The sequence below is a fragment of the Choloepus didactylus genome, chromosome 20, assembly GCF_015220235.1.
Source record: "Choloepus didactylus isolate mChoDid1 chromosome 20, mChoDid1.pri, whole genome shotgun sequence".
Taxonomy (NCBI): domain Eukaryota; kingdom Metazoa; phylum Chordata; class Mammalia; order Pilosa; family Megalonychidae; genus Choloepus; species Choloepus didactylus.
The window spans coordinates 25178243-25184729 of record NC_051326.1 but is presented as its reverse complement, the minus strand read 5'-3'; positions in this window follow the sequence as shown (position 1 = coordinate 25184729).

The window sequence follows — 6487 nt, the reverse complement described above, 5'->3', positions numbered from 1 at the left end:
CGTATGCTATTAAAGTTAAATTGGTATCCAATCAAACAAGATTGCTATATTTTATGATGTTAAATTTAAGCCCCATTGTTCCAGTTTGCTAATGCTGCTGGGATGCAAAACACCAGAAATGGATTGGCCTTTATAAAAGGGGGTTTATTTGGTTACACATTTACAGTCTTAAGGCCATAAAGTGTCCATCAACAAAGGGTACCTTCACTCGAGAAAGGCCATTGGCATCCAGACAACCGCTGTTAGCTGGGAAGGCACGTGGCTGGCGTCTGTTTGCTCCCAGGTTGCATTTCAAAAATGGCGTTCTCCAAAATGTCTGCATCAGCTTCCATCGGCAGTCTTCAAAATGTCTCTCTCAGCTCCAGCTAGCTGTGAGCTCCTTCTATCTGAGCTTTTATAGAGCACCAGTGAACAAACCAAGGCCCACGCTGAACGGGTGGGACCATGCCTCCATGGAAATTATCGAATTAGAGTTATCACCTATAGTTGGGTAGGTCACATATCCATGGACACAACCTAATCCAAAGTTTCCAACTTAATCAACACTAATATGTCTGCCCCCACAAGATTGCATTAAAGAATATGGCTTTTTTGGGGGGACATAATATATACAAACCAGCACACCCGTGGTAACCACAAAGAAAATATCGGAAAATAGGCACAGAAAGAAATGAGAAGGGTTGCAAAAGGGTTCACTGCAAAAAAAAAAAAAAAAAAAAAGTGTGAAGGACTTGAATAAACATTTCTCCAAAGAGAATGGCAAGTGAGCACTTGAGAAGATGCTCAAAATCATTGGGCAATGGAGAAATGCAAATCAAAGCCACAGTGAGATACCACATCACACCCACTAAAATGGCTGTTATTAAAAAATCGGAAATTAACCACTGCTGGTGAGGATGGGGAGAAATGGGAATGTTAGAACATTGATGATGGGAATGTGAAATCGTGCAGCCTCTGTGGAAACAATTTGGCAGTTCTTCAGGAAGTTGAATGTGAAATGGCCATATGACCTGGCAATCTCACTTCCAGGTTTATATCCAAAAGAATTAAAAGCATGGATATTTGTATAGTAATGGTCATACAAGAATTGTTCACAGTGGCCAGGGAGTGGAGGCAACCCAAAGGGCCATTAGCAGATAAATGGAAAAACAGAATGTGGTGTATACCTACAGTGGGATATTTTCAGCCCTAGAGATGAGTGGAGTTCTGATGTATGTTGCCACATGGATGAATCTTGAAGACATCATGTTGAGTGAAATAAATCAGACTCAGAGGGACAGACATTGTATAATTCCTCTTGTATGAAATAGACGGAGTATGCAAATTCATAGAGCCAGAAAGTAGAGTACAGTTTGCCGGGTGTGGGGAAGTGAAGGGGCGACTTAATGCAAAATGAAAGGGTGCAGGGTTTCTGTTTGGGGTAATGGGAAAGTTCTGGTAACAGATGGTGGTGAGGGTAGCACAATATCATGAGTTTGATTAATCCTACCAAACACAATGTTTGGGAGTGGTCGAGATGGGAAAATTCATGTTATATACATGTTTGCACATTCAAAAAGAGAAAGGGAGGTTAAAGAGATGAAAACAACTAAAGGCAATACATGAGCCTAGACTAGATCTGATAATTGAGGGGAAAATGCCTAAAAGGACATTATTGGGACATATGAAAAATCTCAGAATTTAGACTGGAAGCTTTTTAAATGTCTTAAACTTGTTAACTTAAGGTGGTTACATAGGTGAATATCCTTGTTTTTAAGAAATATGCATCAAAGTATTAAGTGTTCAAGGAGCATGATGTATACAATCTACTTTTAAATGTTTAGGGAATAGATAAATAGAAAGAAAAAAGTATAGATAGATGGATAGGTAGATAGATAGAAGGATACAGCAAATTTGGTGGATTTGTGTATCTGGGTTAGAGCATGTTAGAGTCTGTTTGGGGTTTGTATTATTTTTGCAAATGTCTCGTATGTTTGAAATTGTTTCAAAATTAAAAGTTTAAAAAATGTCACAATGCCAAACATTGCTAGACACTGTGAGAAATACAGAGAAGTTTAAGGAATAGTCTGCATTCAAGAAATTTATGATCTGGTTAGAAAACCAAGATCAACACAGAGGAGATATTAATAACCATGCCAGCATAACGACTAAGAGTGCAAATGTGTTTTCCTCAGATTCAAGTGCAAACGCATATGCTATTTCATTATAAAATGCTACATAGGCAGGAACCATAGGAACCATTTATTGCACAGGATTACTTGTTACCGAAAAGTGGCAGTAACCAGATCAGCAAAACCCTGCATTTCTGGGCCGCTTGCCAGGACTTGAAAATGGCTGTTTTTCAAAGCTCACCTTGAAAAGATATCTGCTGGGAGGTGATTTAATATGTGTTTCTTTTGTGTGTTTTGCATTCCCAGTGCTGGACAACAGTGACTTAGATCTAAGGTTTGAAATGCCCCACCATTCCCTTCCCACCAAGAAGAGACCACGATGCATTCTGTATTCTTATTGACAACCTTTGCAGGGGAAATGAAGCTTGGGGGGGCAGGGGAGGTGGGGAGTAGTGGCCTAATAAGCTGAAAAGAGTACTGAACTGGGAAGCAGAGAACATAGTTCCAGTCCTATAGCTGCTGCTAATAAACTGGAGCATTTGGAGCAAGTCACTTAGCCTCTCTACACCCTAGTTTTGGGCATCTGTAAACCAAGGTAGGTAGAAAAATGTTTAAACCCAATAACATTTATATAATCCTCCCTATTCCATTAAGTGCTTGTGGACAAAATTGGAAACCTAACTTCCAATCACAGACCTCCAGACTGTCTAATAATAGATAATGACTGTTGAAACATCTGCTCCTTCTTCCAAACCCCGCCCACATATCTGAATAGACAGACCACATACCCACCTTACTGATAATTCTAACTTGTCAAAAACCTCCCTCACGGGGTATTATGAGGATTTAATGCGATATTGCACACGAAAGCTCATAAACCAGAGTCTGGCTTCCGAAATTCATATTAGAAGTTTATTGTTGAAAGTGTGGATTTTGATAGAGCATTACCCAGGGACAAGCCTCTCAGTTTTTAAGCCTTCTCCTCTCCTGCCTCTTATTTTGCTCTAAGTTCCAGTGCTTCCGTGGATGACAAAGAAGGGTCAACCCCTGACTCGCAAGAGTGCTGTGAAAACCATGCCCCTGGTGGGCCATAGGGCCTGCGTGGTTTATTTCATTTCAATTTCATTCTGTCCTCAGCTGGGACCTCAGAGAAAGCAGCCCATGCTGACTAACCAGACAAGAAATATCTACTGAGCACTCGGCAAGCACTCTGCATGACGAGGAAACCCGTAGCCCAGGGCTGTAGAGCTGCTCAGGGACTTTATGAGGACCCCCCACCCCAACTTCCTTGCACGAGGCCACAGGCCTGAGAAAGAACACTTTGGCAGAATGGCAGAGTCTACAGGGACAAGGGGGCTCAGGGGGATGACCTGGGTGGGTGGGAGCGATTGCTGGAAAGTGCTTATGACCAAACTAAACTTTCCCCAAATTTGAATGATTTGAAGGGTAAAGATGAGTGTCCTGGTACTAAACATGTGTTCCCGGGAAGAGGTAGGGCAGCATGAAAATATGTGGAGGCAATTGTGCCACCCTTTTTCCATTTCTCCAGCTCCAACACCTGCAATGAATGAATAAACCCCAAACTTGGGAGGGCTAGGGTCACTGTTTTGTGGGTTTGTCCCAATGGCAGAGTTGCCTCTCCCCCATCAGAGCACTCAGGTGAGCTGATTCCTAAAAATAGGGAAGGAAGATGTTGCAAGCCCATCCCCTGGGAATGTGCCCTCTGGAAGAGGTAAGAGCTTTGGGGTCCAGCATACTCTCTGGGATGTACTTTCTGCCCAATCCAAGGCAGAAATATCAGTCGCTACTGATTTCAGACCTTACCGAGGTCGGCCTATGCTAAATGCCTTGGTTGCATTAACTCATTTGATTGTCACACCCGCCCTAGAGGGAGGCATCATCATCTCTATTTACTGAGGAAAATAAAGGCTCTGAGAGGTTAAGCAAACTTGGCCAACTGTACACAGATAATGAGTGGGCAGGATGCTGATCCAGGTTTGTCTGACTTCAAATCATGTGTTCCTCTGTACGTGATACTGCTGCCCAGAAAAGGAAAAGAAAACCCTTGAAGGGGGTGAGGGGAAGGACAGGGTCAGTGAGGACAGAAGTAGCAAGAAGTTTAGGGGAGGAGAGATGACCTGAATTCCACAACGGAGGAAATCTCAGGTTTGGAACAGGATAGAGCTCATTTTCCAGCAGGGACATTTCAGTCACTTTTCAACAGAACGTGGTCAGGTAGTGTCTGGAGGGGAGAGCCTTGGGCAGATTCTCCGGGGATGGAGAGCAGGCAACAGGCCCTTGAAAGTCCATGCCTCAAGAGTTGCATAAAGGCTCCCTCACTTATCTAGGCAGGATTGTAAATGGGAACACTCACACAGTGCCCAGGTGAGGGGGGTGGGCGGATATAAGAAAGAACCAACAGGGACAGGGTAGGTCTGCCTGGGGTGCAATTCAACATGCATTGTGATGGACTCTACGATGGCCATAGACTTGGAGAGGAGGGGGCTTGTTTCCCAGTATCTGCCCTACTTGGGTCTTTCTGGACTCAACCTTCTCCATGTGCCTTAATGAAACTGCAAAGGAAGGGGATGAGCATGGGGAGGTGAACTCTACCTCAGTCCAGGAGAGTCTTCAGTAATATTGTTAAGAAATGGAGCCTTTGTCATTGTTTTAAGTGCTATACAGTTTTTAGGTGGGGACTCAACCAATTGCAAAACTCATGAAACCCATTCTTTTACTTATACTTTATTCATGCTCATTGCACAAAGGAGCATGCATAATGCTTCATGAAGAGTGCAATCTTGTTTTAAGAGTTTGTTTTTAAAGGCTTTATTGAGATATAATTCACATACCATACAATTCATCCAATTAAATTGTACAATTTAGTGGGTTTTTTGTATATTCACAAAATTGTGAAGCCGTAACTACAATGAATTTTGGAACATTTATACCAGCCCCAAAAGAAACCCCATACCAATTAGCAATCATTCCCCATTTCTCTCCAGCCTCCCAGCCCTAGAGTACCATCAATCTACTTTCCATATCTATAGATTTTCCTATTCTAGATAATTTATATAAATGGAATCATACAATATGGGATTTTTTATGACTCGCGTCTTTGACTTAGTCTGGTTTTTCATCCAGGTTGTTGCATGTATCAGTACTTCATTCCTTTTTATGGCTAAATAATATTCCATGGTATGGATATACCACATGTTATTTATCCATTCACCGGTTGATAGATATTTGGGTTCTTTCGACTTTTTGGCTCTTATGGATAATGCTGCTATGAACCTTCATTACAACTGTTTGTTTGGATGTAAGTTTTCATTTCTCTTTGGTATATACCTAAGAGTGGAATTTCTGGGTTATATGAAATCTCTATATTTAGCTTTTCCAAAATGGCTGCACCATTTTACATTCCTACCAGTAATGGATGAAGGTTTGACTTTCTCTGCATCCCTGTTGTCATCTATCTTTTTAAATATAGCTATCCTAGTAGATATGAAGTGGTATCCCTTGGTATTTTGATTTACACTTTTCAAATTGCTAATGATATTGAGCATCCTTTTAATTATTTTTTATTAGAGCAGTTGTGGGTTTACAGAAAAATCATGCAGAAAGTACGGAATTCCCATAAACACCAACCCCCCCCAAATTTTTCCCTATTAACATTTTTCTTAGTGTGGTACCTCTATTACAGCTGATGAATTAATATTATTATAATCATATTATTAACTATAGTCCATAGTTCACATTAGGGTACACTTTTTGTGTTGTACAAGTCTTTGTTTGTTTATTCTGAAAACATATATATATCCTAAATTTTCCCATTTTAATCTTTCAAGTATACAATTCAGTGGTATTATTTATATTCACAATGTTGTGCTACCATCACCACCCATCCATTACAAAACTTTTCCATCACCCCAAAGAGAAAGTCTCTACCAATTAAACATTAACTTCCATTCCCCACCCCACCTCTGCCCCAGTAACCTGTGTTCTAATTTCCAAGTCCATGAATTTCTATACTTTAATTATTTCATATAGTGAGATCATACAATAGTTGTCCTTTTGTTTCTGGCTTATTTCATTCAGCATGATGTCTCCAAGGTTCATCCACGTTGTAGCATATATCACAACTTCATTTCTTTTTATGGCTTAATAATAGTCAATTGTATGTATAGACCACATATTGTTTATCCATTCTTCCATTGACGGGGACTTGGATTGCTTCCACCTTCTGGTAGGTCAAATAATGCCATTATGAGCATCGGTGTGCAAATATCTGCCCAAGTCCCTGCTTTCAATTCTTTTGGGTATATACCAAGAATTGGGATGATATTCTATACTCAACTTTCTGAGTAATAGCTAAA